This window comes from Polypterus senegalus, chromosome 15 (genome assembly GCF_016835505.1).
Source record: "Polypterus senegalus isolate Bchr_013 chromosome 15, ASM1683550v1, whole genome shotgun sequence".
NCBI classification, from domain to species: domain Eukaryota; kingdom Metazoa; phylum Chordata; class Cladistia; order Polypteriformes; family Polypteridae; genus Polypterus; species Polypterus senegalus.
The window spans coordinates 108,614,798-108,634,082 of record NC_053168.1 but is presented as its reverse complement, the minus strand read 5'-3'; the positions used below and the strand labels follow the sequence as shown (position 1 = coordinate 108,634,082).

The following is a 19,285-nucleotide window of genomic DNA, read 5'->3' as shown; positions in this document are numbered from 1 at the left end:
TCATCTGCCAATCCCATGGTGTCTGCGGGCAACCCTGAGCCCTGCTCTGCCCGAACTGCTGCTGATCCTGGCTGCATGGGCGCTCTGTACTTCCACTGCTCTCATTGCTCCTCCTGGCAAAAGTACTCCAGAGCATAATGGTCAAACCTGCTCCCAAATTGCTCAACAGGAACGACCCACAGCCCCATCCTGAGCGATGGCCACACGCTTCTCTTCCGATCTCTTAGGCAGCGCTATACCACAAGAGCCTGTGAGGAATGTGTGACAGCATACAAATATAAACTGTAGTCAACAAACATTTTAAAATACATGTTACATGAATACATAGACGCATGTAACTGTACACATTGCTTGTCCATTTCCTCATCCTTTCTTCATGCTTACAGCCTTAACCGCTAAGCACCCGTCCAGTATTATTGCCTTCTATTGATGGACATGTTACTGTATAACAGTAGTATAATATAAATGACAAAATGTCAGTATATATTGTATACATTTCATTGTAGAGTTTATACATTTCAGTGTGCAGTGAATGTGTTTTATTATCTGCTGTATATGTTTCAGTACACAGTGTGCTTCTGTATACAGTATATGTATTGTTAGGAATGGATTAAGTCCTAAATAGCTCCTCATAAAACAGTGTTTCAGAGAGAAAAACATGAGAGAAGTGAGAGTGAGAAAGTAATTAGGCTTCAAAGAGTAATTTTCCACATAATCTTTTTCTCATTCTTTAACTTTTCTTTTCATACTAATCCCTAAAATGTAATGCTTCTGTCAATGCAGCCGCAGCAATCCTGAGCCTAACTTATTACAAATCCTTTTTGTTACAAGTGGTGTTATTTTCAAAGGCACTTCGGAAAATCTTTTGTGTGCTCGGCTGTACAATGCTTTTGTTTTCATGACAGCTCCATCAAAGAGGATTAAAATGCAATACCACTGTCAGACAAAAAAAAGGTTAGGTTAAGGTACTTTAGGACAATTTGAGAGAAAATCATCATGCACAATTTAAAGTCATATTATTGAATGTATATTGCCAGGCAATTACATGTGAAAATCATTTTCAGTAAAGTCATTTTGTTTGTGTATAGTGCACTTGTTAGGAAATTAGCCCAAAGCCCTGTCTGGGTTCTAATTAAAGACGGTAGAGACACGTTACAAGAAGGATAGACTAACAGTGACAATACAAAGATAGCTAACATAATAAATTAATTATAAGGCACATAAACAACAGGAATTCAAAGGTCACAATACAACATTCAGATGTTCAAAGGCACATGCACACACACAAACATACTGAAAGCACAGGATCCTTCATTCATCTTGGACAGCACTACTGTAAATGTTCCCTTCACCAATATACACAGCCACAGTGGTGCTATTCCATGGAGAGAACAATGATGCAGCTGGGACTTATCAACATGTCTCCCTGAGCAGACACTTCAGGTACCAGATTATGTTTTTCCTTAATTTTTTCACAATATGGAAGAACATCATCATCTATCACACAGCTGCCCTGCTTCTTCTCCCTGCACTGGTGAGAGTGCCTCTATATGTAGTGGAATTTTCCCATGGGATAAACGTTGAAGATGATCTCAGATTATTTTGGCAAGTGTCACCATGGTGAATTGGTATAGCTGCTGTAAGTGGTTTGTTGTCTGTTGATGCCCTACAAACAGACAAGTTTATTGCAAACATATAGCAAGTTACTAGAGCCTAAAATATGAGGTCTTAAGATAATCTTGTTTAACCTTTGTTGCGTATAGCCAGTGGTTAAAGTATTGTAACATTGATAGAAACTCTGCAGGTAAAAGGGTGTTTTACATTTTCTTCTCTACTGTTAAGAAGACACCTAACATATACCAAAAAGAGTGCTGAAGTGATGAACAATCAAAATGCTCCTTAATGTTCTGGATTTAAACAGTCATGAAGAGTTGTGAAGGACACACCCTCATAACCTCTAATAAGACATAACGACAAAAAGTATCGAGACTGGAGGGAAGACTTTGAGATAGGAAGCAGCATGCAGCTGGTCAGCAAGGATGCCATCCGGTGGTCCCCTGGCCAGCTTAATGCTGCAATAATTCTCCGCTGATTGAGGCTCCACCAGGGATACTAGCAATTATGGGAGCAATCAGTTATGAATAGAATCTGTTTCAGTTGTGAAGAGTTTGGCATATTACCTGCTTGCAAAGCGTTTTACTCTTGCTGAGTCAGTATTGGTGAAGTGCTGTACTGTTGTTGGTTTCATGGTTTCTAGAAAGAGGATTATAGTTTTCTGTTAGCACAAGTGGTCATGAGGGTAGCTATGTTGTAAGCTCTAGGGATTAATAAAGTATCTATCTATCTATCTAGGAGTGATTTGTATGCAACAAGTAGATGCAATTAGATTATTGTCAGACACATAGAAGAAGCAGAAATGACATATGTTCATGGAGGCAAAACAATATGCTTTAAACTCTATTGGTATTGCTGCTGTAACAAAGGCGCTATGTAGGCGCCTGACCTGGCACAGATGGACACAGAGGCACGTATAATAAACACAAAGCATTTATTTTTCTTCAGCTGTGGGAGACGTTTTCCCTGTGCCACACAGCCCAAACACAGTCCCAAAAGCTCAAAACACAAACAATGCTCCACCTCACTCCACCACTCCTCCCAGACAAGCTTCATCTCCTTCCTCCCAACTCTGGCTCCTCGAGTGGTGGTGGCTGGTCCCTTATATAGCCCACCCGGAAGCATTCCAGGTGATTAACCACCTGTTCCTAATTGCTCTTCCGGGTGGGGCTGAAGACTCGTCCAGCCGGGCTGTGGGAAGCAGACAGTCCCCCTAGCGGTCACCCCGGGCCCCAACCAAGCTGTGGAGGACTCCATCTCCCATGGAGCCCTGTGAGCGGTTGGGGAATTACCGTCGGCCAGGGAGGCTGCCACCAAGTGTCCCGGGGGATGTATTGGACTGCTCATGGAGGCTCCCCCGGATCATAAGCAGCAGGGGCGTCCCTGCCGGGCATGGGACCCGGCTGTCCTTCACACTGCCATTTCTGATAAACTTCCCATGCATACTGTGATTGGGAAGCACTGTTTCTTTATTAGAAGTAGCCTTAAGAAACTGTAACAAGAATATTATGAGTTTGCAAAAGGGTTTTCTTGTATTATTTTTTTCTATATGGTCAAATAAAACATTTGCCCAACTCAAAAGCTTTTAATTTTCAGTTAAATAACGATTAAAACAAAAACTTAATCTCCAAAAGTATTAAATGAAAATTACAAATTTCAAACTTTGAAATTTAAAAATGCAAAGTCATAAATTTAAATTTAGAGATATTTTCAAAAAAACATGAAATGAAAAGTAACAAAGAAAGCAATTAAACTAAAGACAATGCCAAACGTTTCCTCCCACAGTCCAAAGACATGCAGGTTAGGTGCATTGGCGATTGTCCCTAGTGTGTGCTTCGTGTGTGTGTGTGTGTGTGTGTGTGTGTACCCTGTGGTGGACAAAATATTTTTTTTCTCCGGCCGTCTGGAGTTTTTTTTTTGTTTTTTCTGTCCCCCCTGGCCATTGGACCTTACTCTTATTCTATGTTAATTAATGTTGACTTATTTTATTTTCTTACTGTGTCTCTTATTTTTCTATTCTTCATTATGTAAAGCACTTTGAGCTACTGTTTGTATGAAAATGTGCTATATAAATAAATGTTGTTGTTGTTGTTGTTGCCCGGGGTTTGTTTTCTGCCTTGCACCCTGTGTTGGCTGGGATTGGCACCAGCAGACCCTTGTGACCCTGTAGTTAGGATATAGTGGGTTGGATAATGGATGGATGGACAATGCCAAACTCCAGAAAGCAAATCCAGAAAACCAGAGCCTGAATGGTCAAAAGAACCACAACACTGGCAAAACAGGAAGAGCACAAAAAGAGGTCAAGGAAGAACAGGAAGTGCCTTAAGTCAGACTCTAGGGGTAATTCCTGATGATAATACCTGAGAGCCCTACACGACCAATCCTGAGGAAAAAGGACCAGGGCAAAATCACAGAAATGGCATAAAACATAAAGAGATGACAAAAGCGGGAGTGGAGTAATTTAAAAACCGCAACAATCTGACAAAAAAAAAAGATCAAATCTCAGAGGTGATTCTGGGATGCAGAAAAGCCTGACACTACAAGTGAGCTATTTCAAGGTGTTGTACCCAGTTTGCTTCTGACAGTAGAAGGATACAATCCTTTAAAATAATAGTGTGTACTACCAGGATGGAAAGTTAGCCCAGCAAAAGACAGTTATAAAGAGAAATGGAGTAGGAGTTTAAAAAGAGATAACAGAGTCTAGGACAGGCATAACCAAAAAATACTAAAACCCGATTGTTATCAAAAAATTCAAAGTAAAAAGCCTCACAAAGATCAAACTTCCTAAATTAATTCAGAGCTTAAAAACATACCCTGTGAAATTTTTTGATTTAGAATCCATAATTTTGAAGGCCAGAATTATGGGACTTTCATTTTAAGTAACACTGTTACAATGATATTGTAGTGTTCTTCTATGAATAAAATTTAGGCAGGCCACAAAGGCAATGAGGAATGGACCAATAGATGCATTTGAGAACCAAAAACTAGTGGAGGGTCCTAATCATGAAGAACAATGAGAATTTGAGAAAACCAATAAGTGAAGCAAAAATCCAAAATCCCTGTTGTTGTGAATGGGCTCATTCTTAATTTTTTTATGCATTTTTCTTTGTCCGTTTATGAAGTTAAGCACTGTTTGTTTTGTTGTTGTTGTTTTTTTTTCAGGGTTTCTAGAGCCCTAGATTTTTCATTAGTTTTAAGATTGAAAGCTTAGTTTTGTTATTATGAATGATTTTGTACCATTTTGATAATCCCATCATTAATTTAGCTTCATGTTGTTAGGGGTTGTGTCCTCAGGGATTGTGAACCACTAAAAACAATGTGACAGGTTAAAAGGACATCCTTTTGGGCAACTCTTCATTTGAGTTTGCAGATTCCAAAAGCTTTTTTGTCAAGTGTCTTTTTGTTTAAAACAACCCTTTTTCTAAACTACTTTATTGGTCTTGACTTGCACCTGAATTTTTGAACAAGATTTTTTATTCTCATTTTGGTATTGATAACAGTGCTGCTGTCATCTTGGTTTTGACGCCTTTTTCACACATTTTCGTCAATCTCCTTTACCATATTTCCTGTACTAGAAAGTGAAAAGGAAAAGCACTTGCTAAAAAGATCATATTCACAAACTTGGACAATTAATACGTGGCACCACTTAATTTAATGTAACAACAAAGATGAAATGTGTTATGTCTTCCTTGATGCATACCTTAGCAATGGCTTTTAACTTTAAGGTGTCTTTAAATATTGATGAAATAAAGCTGCCTATGTTAGGACAACACAAAGCAGTAAAGTAATTATAAAACTAAAAACAGCAATGCTTAGAACCTCAGAAAAAAAAAACTAAGAATATCTGAAACAAAAATATTTCAAGCCAGGAAAGATTTAACAAAATCATAACAACATATTGTGCTGCCATCAGTCATTTGATCGCAATGGGGAGACCGCAACAAGGCCACACCCATTCAAAAACACTCAAAATGGTAGCAGCCAGGTTCGAAACTAAAGCACCCAAAATAGCGGTGATGTGACATCACCAAACAAAAAGATAAATAATAACAATAGAATCTGAATGAGCATAAAAGCACAAAATATCCATGGATATCCAAATCTGATTTATAACAACATGGAAGATAGAACTGCCTACACCTCACTTTATTTTAGCTAACAAGTTGTGGTATTTGGGCGATAAGTGATCGTTGATTCAGTGTTACTTTAAATGCTTTTATTGGACTATAACTGTAGCAAAAGATGTACACAAATTCCATAAATGTTGTACTTAACATGTTTAAAAAGTACAAAACTCTTAAATTATTAAAAGATTGGCTCTGTTTTTTTGATTTATGTAAAGCGAGACTGTAGTTAAAGATCATAAGTCCATTTGAACTGTTGTCCTACTGACATCTTTTAAAGAAGAGTGGGAAGTGAGTTGGCAAGACAAAGAACTCAAACATATTGATTCTAAAAGAATGTCCCTACACAACCAGCTCAAAAATATTTGCCTTAGAAAATTTAACACAGAAAAATAAAGTTATGATTAACAGATGAAACTGTGTGAATTTAATTAGGGAGACAACGTTTTGAAATTCATTCCAAACAATCCCCATAAACTCCTGAAACACTGGAAGGGTATTGCTTTAAGTGACTACAAGATGGAAAACCAGAATGTATGACAGATTTCTTAAAAGAATGAGATGAAATGGACCCTTCCTACAGTGAAATTGACTCACTCACAGACAGTGAATCAGCAGAATGCAAGATCACAGTACTAGGAGACACAACATCAAGAAAGTAAGCTCAGAAACATAAGCTGAGAACAATAAGGTGGTCTTTTTCTCCTTACCTATTGTGGAAAATCAGCCGCAGACACACACAAGCACAGGAACACAGGTGCCAGGTTTCCTTTTGCACACAATGACCTTAATTATGGCTTAGGTTCTTTCTTTCTTTCTTTCTTTCTTTCTTTCTTTCTTTCTTTCTTTCTTTCTTTCTTTCTTTCTTTCTTCTACCAATACCACCTTCACTCCTCCACACAAGCACTGCCCTCCACTGCTTGACTCCGGCTCCCTGAATAGAGTGAGTCGGCCCTTTTATTTTGCCCCGAAAAGCGCTCAGGAGCCCTCTGATGATCATCCGGCAGCACTTCTGGGAGTGCTCTGCCACTGTCCAAGTGCCCTTTGGTGGCGACCACAGGCCTCAGCAGGGTTGAGCTTCTAAGCTCCAATCCTGTGGCCCCAATACAGACCAGGGGAGCTGCCCTCTCTTGTCATGGGGAAGGTATCGTCTTTCTCCCAGTCCTTCCATAAAGATGTCACAGCTGGGTAAAGGCCCCAGCCGTCTGTCACACTATTAAGACCCATCTTGCCAAACATAAGGTAATGCTATTGTAAACATCTATGTCCGTCCATATAGAATCCACAAAGCAGAGTGTGTTGCAGTTAAAATAGAAGTTAAAATAAGTGGTAGAACTTGAAGTAACTGGAAAATTGAAAAGTGACTGGTGCCAAAAGCATTTCATGGTACCTTAGCCTGGTGTGTTTTATATTGACTTCAGGCAGTTAAATTGGATTTTAAAGTTTGATTTTTTTTTTTAGAAAATCCTAAGTAAGCATTTTTAAAGATTCTCCAAAAAGGGTTTTGGCAGGTACAGGTAGTCGTCGACTTACAACCTATGTGTTTTACGACCATTCGATTTATGACAGCTACTGCATCTCATGGGAAAATGACAGTTTCGCCACGCCAGCTCTGTATGCTCATTCATCTCAATCTTAGATTATTACCTGCAGTGGATTCAACAACGTTCAGTTGCAATTATAGGAAAAAAGGAAATTGACATCAACACAAACATGAAGGTGATTAAGCAGTATGAGGGAAGAAAGAAAACGAATGCAATCACATTTGACTTTAAGTCATCCTATTGTAAATGATTGGTATTGGTGCACTCTGGCTTTAACCTCTGATGCTTGTATATTATGACTCATGGTGTGCTGTTTTATGTGAACTGCCACGAAGGGGTAAAGAAACCACACTGAACTCCTTTATCTATTAATGTTTATTATTAACAGGCTGAAATGTTAAAACAGAAAACATAAGAGTGCTCAAACTCTGCTGGTAGAACTCCTCCACTCACAGTTAACACAGTGAACACTGGGAGAGACTCACGCTTATGACAAAACTAAACACAGACAAAGAAAGGATTCATGAAGCTGTTAAAGGTCTCATGCCTGCAACAGTGCGAATGAAACAAAATAATAAAATAAAAAAATACTTCACACAAAAAAAGATAGAAAATCTACACAATGTACTAAGAATGGTTATAACAAAAGGATATAAAGCAAACAATATGACTTAAGGAACTTATTATACAGTACTATACAAATGATCAGGTTTGAATACACATACCGGTCCGTCTTATGTCCAGATCAACTTATGACCAGTCCGTCAGAACTGAACTTGGTCATATGTCGTTGACAACCTGTACTACCAGACCAGCTTGATTATTAGATGTCAGCTTTACTCCACATGGAGTGTTTGAATTTGCCAGATTCCCATTTGGGCTTCATGGGGCTCCTTTGACATTTTAGCTTAAAACTGACCAAATTTTAAAACTGCATTTGGAATATTTATTTGCCTACCCTATGGATAACAAAGTCATATTCAGCAGTTACAGGCTGTATTTGACAATATTAAGGAGGCAGTTTTAACATCCTAAAGGTACAGTATGACTAAAATGCAACTGGGAATGATTTCAGTAGCTAGCCCAAGTCTGTGTAAATTACCACCTATTTCTGCTCTGAGACTTCTTTCTTTGAAATACAATAGGAAAAATAAGTTTCATTTTCAGAATCTTTATTACCTGAAGGGTTGAGGGACAGATTAAAAGGGGAAACAGACATTTTTATATAAAAGAAAGGAATGCAGCAAATAATAAGCCATCTGTTCTATTCTAATAACAAGAAGATTTATAACAGGGCCATTCTACAGAGTTCAGACATTTTAAGCACTCTATTAAAACATACCGTAGTAACTGCCATATCTACTTTATACTCAACAAGAAAAGGAGCACTGAATGTTTTTAAAATGTTGTGTTCATAATTCTGTTTTGCTGGTCAAGGTTAGGCAGTGCAATCCATTGATAAGCTATGAATAGTTCAGTACTATTTGCTGTAAAGGAAAAAATGGCTTCTATTGTGTTGCCACAGTAATATGAGAAAAAAAAGGAAGTACATCTTGTGCCAGGAATGCTTTGGCTACAACACTTTATGCTGTTCAGATTGTGGTTGCAGGACAGTTTTTGCTCTAAACCCTCCATGAGGAAGACTGCAGTGTCTGGTGGAAGCTGCTTTATTTGAAAAGGCTATTAAAGCAGCTGAATGTATGATTCGTTCACTTTATGGGAATAAAGTCAACATAGATAGTGTGAAATGAAGCCACTCGACACACGTATAAAAGGTTTGGGGCAGCCACCCATATAATATTCCTAGCTGCAAAGGAGTCTTTTAAGTTCAAGCAATGATGTTGTCAGTACGGAGTCCAAAACAGAACTGCTCAAGGTTTGAAAAGATGGCGGTTTTAAATGGTCAAACAGGAAGTGACATATGTTAACAGGAAGTGATGTAGGTTGACCGGAAGAGGTGTCTCTCTGACATCAGTCTGGGAGCCGGGACCGGAAGTGACAATCTTCTGGGCGCTGGAACTGGAAGTGATGTTTTCCTGGACGCCGGAACTGGAAGTGACGTTTTCCTGGGCGCCGGAACTGGAAGTGATGTTCCATGATTCAGATAGGCTTTCCTGCAGCTGGTCTGCAGAGATAGCAAGAGAAGGTTTATTGCACCCCGCCCTCCCCTGGCCTGGCGTGGAATTACCATTACTTGGTCCACACAACGTCCTCCTATTCACACGTGTGTGACAATAGATAGATAGATAGATAGATAGATAGATCTTTACTTGTCCCCAGGAGGAATTTGTTTTTTTTACTGAAAAATAAATAAATAAACATACACTTTGGACTGAACACACACCAGAATGACTATAAAGCAAAATAATTAAAAAGAAAGAAAAATTCTGAATTGGCTGTGACAGTCCAAGTGTGGCATTACACAGACATATTGCAGTGGCGTAAAGAAGACTCCGTAGCATTTCCTGACACACTTCTGTTGAATAATTTGTGGCTGAAAGTCCTCAGTGTTAGTGTGTCAGAGAGAGGATGTGCAGCATCATTCATAATGACACTCAGTTTTGTTTTAATTCTCTCTTTCACTGCAATCTCCAGTGGGTACAGAGAGCGTCCTATAACCAAGCATGCCCTTTTAATTAGTTTGTTAATTTGGTGGGCATCTCTTGAAATTATGTTACCAGCCCAGCACACCACACAGCGTAGAGAATCACACTGGCCATCAGGGAGTTGTAGAAGATGTGAAAGATGTCATTTCCCTCATTAAAGGAACTCAGTCATCTAAGGAAAAAGAGCCTGCTCTGTCATTTCTTCTAAAGTCACACTGTATTCCAAAACCCATTCAAACTGTCAGCAAAAATGTGCTGTGCCCCACCTGTGTAATATTATTTAACATGTTGGCCCTGTGCACAGTTCCCATGCTGTTATGCAAGTCAGTCTGAATGATGCAAAATAAAGGTACACCACCGAGGGTTTTTGGTCCAAGCTGCTTCACTTTCTGGGTATCTGTATTTAGTTTTCACAGTCAATTTTTTCTCAATCAATATCTCTCAGTCTGTTCTGGAAAACATGGAAGGTTGCTTGACTGAAATATTTATAAATAAAAAAGTCAAACTTTTAAAAATCAGCTTTATTTTAGTTTCTTGTATTTTTTTCAGACACAGTAAATCTTTAATTGATAGCTAAAAGTTGTTTATGTATTTATGCTATAATTGTAGCTAGGAGAATTTTAAATGCTCAAGCTTCAGGTGCCCCTAACCCTGGTGGGGCCACAGAAGCAACTTTAGTCCACATTGCTTAAACGTTTAGGGTGTCTGTTGTATGAGAAGTGATTTTAAAAAAATAATAATACAAAATCAATATAGTGCAATTGAATTAAAAAATAATAGTTAAAATAAAAATTAAAAGGTTATTAATGTATCATGTAGGCTGGCCATACATGAAAAAGTTAAGGATGTTTCATCCTAAATATATTTACCGTATATATTCACAGATAAGTAAGGGCTTATTTTACCTTATAATTTCCAGTATTTTATAATGTCAGTCGTATAAGTCAAATGCGGTAAACTCACTCTATTGATCCAAAAGATTATGATATAATCTAACCACGGAGCACACTGCCTTTTCTTTTCTATGTATTGTGCCTACGTGACCACATGGTAATACCCAAGTTATTCCAAAGCGACATTTGCACTATTTTGTGTTTCTTGTATGTCACACCCACATACACCTTTATCGTAAGAGCATCCCTTATCTACGATGGAGCATTCGATCAGAAGAAAATATGAAGCTGGTTTTAAATTCAAAGTCGTTGAAGTGGCGAAAGAAATTGGTAACTGCGCTGCTGCAGCAAAAATCGATGTGTCTGAGAAACTGGTGCGAGATTGGAGGAGGCAAGAAGTAAAAAAAAATAAAAATTTAAGTGTCGTATTTTTGAACGGCCGTATAAGATGGGGTCTGATTTGATGACCGATTTTGTGGGTTTCAAGACCCGACTTATACGCGAGTATATATAGCAATAAAAAATTTATAATTTAAAACACTATTAACATGCATGACATAAATTAATTTTTGTAATTAAAATTATTTTCGAATAGGTGTAATCAAGAAACTGAAAGCATTTTTAGTGCTTGTGGTCATTGTAAAGGACAACATTTATTTAAATTTTTATTTACACAAAATCTCATAAAACCTAAAAATATGCTACCCATATACTATTACAATAAATAATAATAATTGTACCTTTGTACAATTAAAATACAATAGAAATGAAAACGTAATAAAAATATCTATATACAGTGGATGATATGTAACAAAAAAGGTGAACCGATGAAAAGGCAATCACAAAGCTAATATGAATGCTCTCACAGCTTTTCAGAGATACAGGAAAACTTCAAACCTGCGCATATTGTTTAAAAACGCTCACTCACAGCAAGTGGAATTATGAGATTTAATTGGATACTCTTTATTAATCCCATAGGGAAATTCAAAAGCATACAATAGTAGAAACATACAAAATAAGAAGACAGACTCACAGGACAGATACTGCAGCCAATCAATCAATCGATTAGTAAAAAAATAAATAAATATAAACTTAACAAGTACATCAGGTGGAAGTATTAAATTGCCTGATAGCAGTGGGCAAATACAAACCCCAGAGGCACTTTTTTTGCATACCGTGTATTTAAAATTGCCCCAAGAGGGCACCTGGTGGAGGGGATTTTTTCGGAAGTTGTTGTGGAAAAGAGGGTGATGGCATCCAATTTTCCCATCACCCTTTTTCCACAACAGCTTATGATAACAGTCACAGAAAATCTTTGACCATGAAATTCACATTAGAAGAACAGAGGCAGTGACCTTATGGGACAAAGCAAAAATTTGTTATCTTTACAGCCCATAAAGATCTCACATACTTGAAAATTGTAACACAGTTAGATGCCAGAGAAACCAGTTGGCCTCTGATCTTCAGCTGCTTTAATTTTGTTACCTCTTACCGAGCAGTGGAAAAGAATCAAAAGGCTAATGCTTTTCTTGAGGCAATTTGAGGAAAAGAATAAAATTCATGAGCCTGAACCCATAATTTTCCAGAAAAGATGCAATAAGGTGTTAGGTTGCGTTCACAGTTTATTTGTTAGCTGGACACACTGGTATTCTAAGAATACCCAACCTAATTAAACCTCAACTTTGGTGGCCAAACATGAATAAGGAAATGAAGAAGTATATTGCAGCATATGACAAGTGTAGTAGTAACAAGTCCCTGGCTGCTTGTTGTATTGGATTGTTACAGCCCTTGCCGCCTCTTAATAGGCCATGGAAGGAAATATTGTTCGATTCTATTATCGATTTACTTCCTTTGCGAGTTTACATGACCATTTCAGTTATAGCTTTTCCATGAACAATTATTTTGTTTTCCAATTTATACCTTGAATTTGAAAATACTTTTGTGCAAAGATGGGAATTTTCTTGAACTTCATCTCTGGGTATTGCCCAGAGTATAATTGGAATGCATTAATTAGGATCGTGAGAAATTTCTACAATATACAGTAAACTCTTTGCATCTGCTTGTGGAATTTTTTTGAAAATTACAGCAAGAACAAGCTCCACTTTTGAATATCCTCATGGTTATAACTGAAACCTGTTTTTTAAGGATCTGAAAGAATAATGGACCTTACAGATAGCTGGAACTACTGTTAAACAATTTGTCAGCCATAAATGGAGACATATGTGCCATTCATCTGAAGATTCTTTCACACAAACTGGGCCCATGGTATATCATTCTGTTCAGGCCATTAACAAAGTCCTGTATAGGTTGGCTATTCCAGGCCATTTGGAATTCATGCCACCTTCCAAAATAAAATCAATTCTGTTAAGAGTGCTGTCTAGAAATGTCACTCATGCACCACCTGTGGAGTTAAAATTTGATTTAGAATCTAGTCTTTTCTGGATTCTAAATATCAGGGCACATGTGCGTACTATTTGGTTAAGTGGTGTGGTTATGGGTCAAAAAAGTGATCTTAGATCTCTTGGGTAAGGATAATCAGGCTCTTGTCATTGACCTAACATTCTTCAAAAATCTTTTGGACACGTTGTGAGCAGGGCTGTGGAGTCGGAGTCGTGGAGTCGGAGTCGGAGACAATTTTGGGTACCTGGAGTCGGAGTCGGCAAAAAGTTAACCGACTCCGACTCCTACTAAATTTAAATGGGAATTAAAAAAGTAAGTTGAAATGTCCCAATTCACAAACAGTCATAATGAACTACTTCTCTGCTGTAAGAATAAAGCCCAATGCATGCAGTGCATAATGTTACCACAAAACGAACATGTCAAGTAGCCATGAAGCATGCTTTTCATTGACTGTATGCGTCACTATATGGGATGTAATTCACAGGTAAGGTGCGGCACCACTTTCCATTGTGTCGTGTTCCACTGTTACAGGGAACTGTGAACCAAGCCTAAAGCCCACTGATTTTAGATTGCATTTAAAGGGAACCCGAGGTCAGAGGAATATGGAGGCTGCCATATTTATTTCCTTTCCTTTAACTATAACTGTATTCCAAATTTAATATAGGTTTTCCAGATATTGTTTTTAGTTCATATAGTTAAGCTTTTTTTTTTTTGTTTTAAAAGTTAAAACTACCAAAGAATGTGGTTTGTATTTTTGAACTAATACATTTCCTGTTCCTGATTTTTATGCCTGCTATAACTATCCAGACACTTGTTTAAAAAAAACCAAAAATAAACAAAACCTTGTTTTCATTGTGTTTGTCTTTAATCTGGCATTATAGTAGAGTGGCTTCCTAGCCAGTAGTTCTTTGGTGAAATGACATGTATGTTGCCTTCCTTTCCTTCAATGGATGTAGAAAATACATTAGCATAGTATATACATACAGAGGATTCGGAGTCGGAGTCGGAGCATTTATCTACCGACTCCACAGCCCTGGTTGTGAGACCCGGGTTCGAAAACCACCAGACTAATACCATTACTTCCATTATGGCTTCATGGCCAGTTATGACATCTTCCTTTTATCCCAGCCACAATAACTGTCCTTCCTTCCAGGCACCTACAAACTAAATAACAGATTAATATCTGTTATGCAATAAACATGCAAGCTCCACGCAGAGAGGACCCAGGATGAGAATCCAGGTCTTCTTATTGCATGGCAGCAGAGCTTCCACTGCACCACTACACCTCCCTAATTGAGCAAATAAAATGATCTCTTGCAATCTGCATTTAAAAAAAATGTAATGTGTTTTTAGTACATTATAGGACACAGCTTCTACTGTACAAACATTAGCTATTCCACAAAAATTGCATGGCCTGAATGGTTAGGCTCACTGTTTGTTGCAAGGGAACTTTATCTTGACTATCAGTTTGATAATCAGAGATCTAACCAAAAGACAGAACAATCTGCAAAAGAGAGACAGAAAACACCTGTAGAATACAGCAGCTAACTTTAAATTCATGTAGTTGTGAGAAAAAACAGCTTCTTCATAAAATTTCAACAATTTCAATCCTTGACACAATCAGGAAATTTTAATTGATTATCATCCTGGATTTATAAATAGGGCGGCTTGGTGGCGCTGCTGCCTCGCAGTTAGGAGACCCGGGTTCGCTTCCCGGGTCCTCCCTGCGTGGAGTTTGCATGTTCTCCCCGTGTCTGCGTGGGTTTGCTCCGGTTTCCTCCCACAATCCAAAGACATGCAGGTTAGGTGGATTGGCGATTTTAAATTGGACCTAGTGTGTGCTTTGTGTGTGGGTGTGTTTGTGTGTGTCCTGCGGTGGGTTGGCACCCTGCCTGGGATTGGTTCCTGCCTTGTGCCCTGTGTTGGCTGGAATTGGCTCCAGCAGACCCCCGTGACCCTGTGTTCGGATTCAGCGGGTTAGAAAATGGATGGATGGATTTATAAATATAAGGGGAATTAATATGAGTACATGGAAATAGTATATTTTCCTTCCAATATCTTTAACCATCATTTCTGGTTTCTTCAAATCCACATCATGAGAGTTATCAAACTACAATTTAATTACATTTCATGACACACTTTTAGAACATTTATGGGACATGTTTCTCAAATTTTTGTGTGAAACCCAATAATGGAGTACTATCAACATATTTAAGGAAATAAGGCAGAGAACTCTTTTTGTGTACTATGGAGAGAATACCACCATGCTGAGCTGCTGTGTTAAGAAGCTTTAAGAATGACAAAGATAGAAATAATTTTTTTGAGTTATATGAACCTCTAATTCTGAAGATGTGATTAAGTAGTATTAAATAGACATATTGTATATAGAAAATCTCAACTACATTTTGAGCTTACTGCAGAACCTGAAGGATGTTGCTTAACGTATCTAACAGGACATCAACACTCAGTGTTGTTGAGTAGGCTACTGGTGTACATATTTTTATATCTGCTCAAAACAGTTCATTAGCATTAAAGATATTTCCTTTGGGTTATTATTCTTAGACATTGGGAGAATCAGTACTGTCTTGTAAAGATCAGGAACTATTCCAACCTCTATAGAAAATGAGTTTTGAAATAAAGCTGTTTGCACTCTCAATATATTTTAAACCTGATGCCAACTGCGACATGAATAGTGCCTGCTTTTACACACTCACATTATGATCTAACAGCATAAATAGTGATCTCCATATCTGCTTCAGCATGAATGTCCATTGCTTTCATAATAGCCTTTTTCTGTTTTAAAATAAAATCATTACTTTAAACCTTCAGAATAGAAATTCTACAGATCATTTGCAAAAAGCGGCTCCTTTTTAACTTTTACTGAGTATTCATTTCCAGGATGCTTTTATATTACTGCCAGAAATTCATGTAAAAAGGGCAAGGACTACTAAACCTATTATTACTGCAATGAAATGGACGCAAGATTGACAGAGAAAACAGACAAGTGTTTATTTCTATTGAAAAAAAGGTAGCCGTTACATCAATTATTGTAACTAAAAGCTTAAAGGCTTAAGGGCTTTACTGGATTAAGCAAATGTTCTATGGCAGACATGTTTTATGATAATTTAATGATAATTAACATAGATAAGATTCATTTTATGCATTTAAAGGCATACATTTTTCCTTTAGGTTGTAAGGTTGATGTAATAATGTGCTGGTAGTGCAGGTGATGAATTAACAAAATGTTGCAAAATAAATTGCATTATGTAATCTATTCACAGAAACTAGGTACTGTGCAGGGAAATGGTTTCAATTAAACCCAAAATGTGAATGAAACCCCTTAGTTTTGAGTGGTGATTTCCGCCACCTCCTTGTCAACTAATTAATTTTTTTTACCACCGTATATACTCACGTATAAGTTGAGTCTTAAAATCTGAAAAATCGATTATAAAATCAGATCCTTACTTATACGCCTGTTCAAATTTTTTTTTTTTTTTACATTTTCTTGCTTCCTCCAATCTCACAACAGTTTCTCAGACATATGAAATTTTGTTGCAGCAGCGCACTTACCAATTTCTTTCGCCACTTCAATGACTTTTAATTTAAAGCCAGCTTCATATTTTCTTCTGATCAAATGCTCCATCGTAGATAAGGGATGCTGTTACAATAAAGGTGTATGAGGATGTGAGACAAAAAACACAAATCAGTGCAAACGTCACTTTGGAATAGTTCTGGTATTACCGTGTGGTCATGTAGGCACAATAGAGAGAGAGAGAGAGAGAGGCTAGGAGCATGCGCTGATACAGCGCATTGCCACACCCACATAGAAAAAAAGGCAGTGTGCTCCGTGGTTACTCTCTTAGGTGGGCGTTAGCATATCATAATTTCTTGGACCAATAGCGTGAGTTTTCCATATTTGACTGATATGACCGACATATATAGTACCAGAAATTATACAATAAAATCAAGTTCCAACTTATCCATGGTAGAACTTATCCATGAGTATATACATTAAGCAGATGTCTGGGAGAGCTAAGGGTTTTATAGAGTTTTAATAAAAATAATGTCATTATATTCTAGTACTTCCTATGCTGACCACTCTAAGGCACCTAATAAAGATTTCTTCGAGTGCATTTACTGTAACGATGTTAACAAGTTGTGTCATTCTGAGGATGAGTCACTGACAGTATGAGCTGGCATTCCATCACACAAATAAGCAAATTCAGTGCCAGCTACAGGAGAGCTTCTAGTCACCAAAGTCTCATATGAATTCCAGCTGGTGCTTCAACAGACAGTGACCCTTCTAAGGATAGCAAGCTACCTAAATAGATGATTTAAAAGAACTAGAATCCAATCAGCATTCAGCGGTGCTGCATTATATACAGTATGGCACATTATCGTATTAACCTCAGTTTTTGCTACAGCATGCACTTAGTGCAATCATAATATGGTGTAAACTAGTGATTACCAACTGCCAGTCCACAGACCGTCATTGGTCCATGGAATTTTTTTTTGCTAATCCACAAGAAACAGGCCAGTCAAATATTTTAGGCCAGTTTTTCCAAACGGCTAGTCCGCTGTTTTCACTGCTCTTCAATGAAGCATTAGAAAATGTGAATGCTTGATACCACCTAGAGAAACTCCATTCCCTCCCCACACTGCTTTCTGATTTCATGTTAGTAGTAAATCTGGATACTCAAAAATCTAAGAGGGAACTTCTCACGTGCTCTCTGATTTTCACCAACACGGTCTGCAGTCATACATCTTTCGCATGGGTCTCCAACACGTCGCTCACCAAAGGGTTAATGAATCCTACATAAATTTGAAAACTTAATTAGTCAAATTAGGGGTGGGCGATCTTTCCAAAAAATCATATCACGATCCTTTTAACACAAAATCACGATCCACAATCTGAATTGCAATCTATCTTTTCAATGTGGTATATACTTAAGAGAATATCCGGACTCAAACTCATCAAGACCTACGTAACACTTTATTTTAAATATCAAACAAAGTTGAATTCAATTGTTCTCTCATTCGCTAGCTAAGCGGAGTTGAGGAACATGCCCCGAAGCTGGCGAGTGAGTGAGGAAAGCCCTTCCCCTCGGCCCGCGCATTGCTTCTCAGATACGTGCAAATTAATCGGTACCGCAAGCGAACTCTGATACACAGCGAAATGAGAGAAGTCGCAAAATCAACTGGAATGTTCAAGCAAATTATAGAAAAAAAAACAATCTAAATCCTTTAAGTAGTTCTCTCGTTAAAAGCGGACAGACATACAGACAAAAAGATATTGGATTTTATATATTATATATTAGTGAACATTCCAAATAATGTGGAGTTAAAGTCTCAACAGCATTCTCAGCATTTTTGGAGCTTAGTAGAGCCAGATAACTGTAAGAATCTTCACCAAGCAGCTTTGAAAATATCTGTTTTGTTTGGGTCTCCATCCCTCTGTGAGTCTGCCTTTTCTGACATGAATGTCATGAAATCAAAGTTCAGAACAAGACTGACAGATGAACATTTAAATAACTCTATAAGAATGAACCTAAGTGGCTCCACTCCTCCATACACCCCTCTTGTTGACACCATGCAGTGCCAGTCATCTGTCCTACTAGAAAACACATCACACATGCAACTGGAGATGTGAATAAAATGAAACAGTGACATGTAACAAAATGACAAATGAATAAGTAATATCTGTGTATTTGTAATTGAATTGTTTTGTTTTGACAGCATTAATGTTTTAATCCAATAGTGTGAGATACACTAGAAAATGCATACAGACATACAAAATGCACTTGCAGGAGAACTAAATATTTTTTGTGATGTTTTAATGCAGTGTGAGTTGTGGACACCAACATTTTGTAAATGTTCAGGCAAAACAAACTTATTCAGTTTGTTTGGGTTGAAGTAAGCTATGAGAATAAACGTTAGAAAACATGAGTAGCTCTCGGCCATTTTCATTCTGTAAAAGTAGCTCTCAGGGGAATAAAGGTTGGAGACCCTTGTTCTATTGGCACAGTCAAAAAGGTTGAAAATGGCTAGTGTAAACAATATGAATCCGTATTTTGGGTCAACAGTACAGTGGTGGCGATAGTGTA

At 37.7% G+C, this 19,285-nt stretch overlaps 1 protein-coding gene across 1 annotated transcript in view; it reads left to right on the top strand.

Annotated features, from left to right (window-relative positions):
• The window catches only part of LOC120515514 (ATP-binding cassette sub-family A member 13-like), a 449,137-nt gene that overhangs the window by 201,751 nt on the left and 228,101 nt on the right, over positions 1-19,285 (top strand). The window lies entirely within an intron of this gene.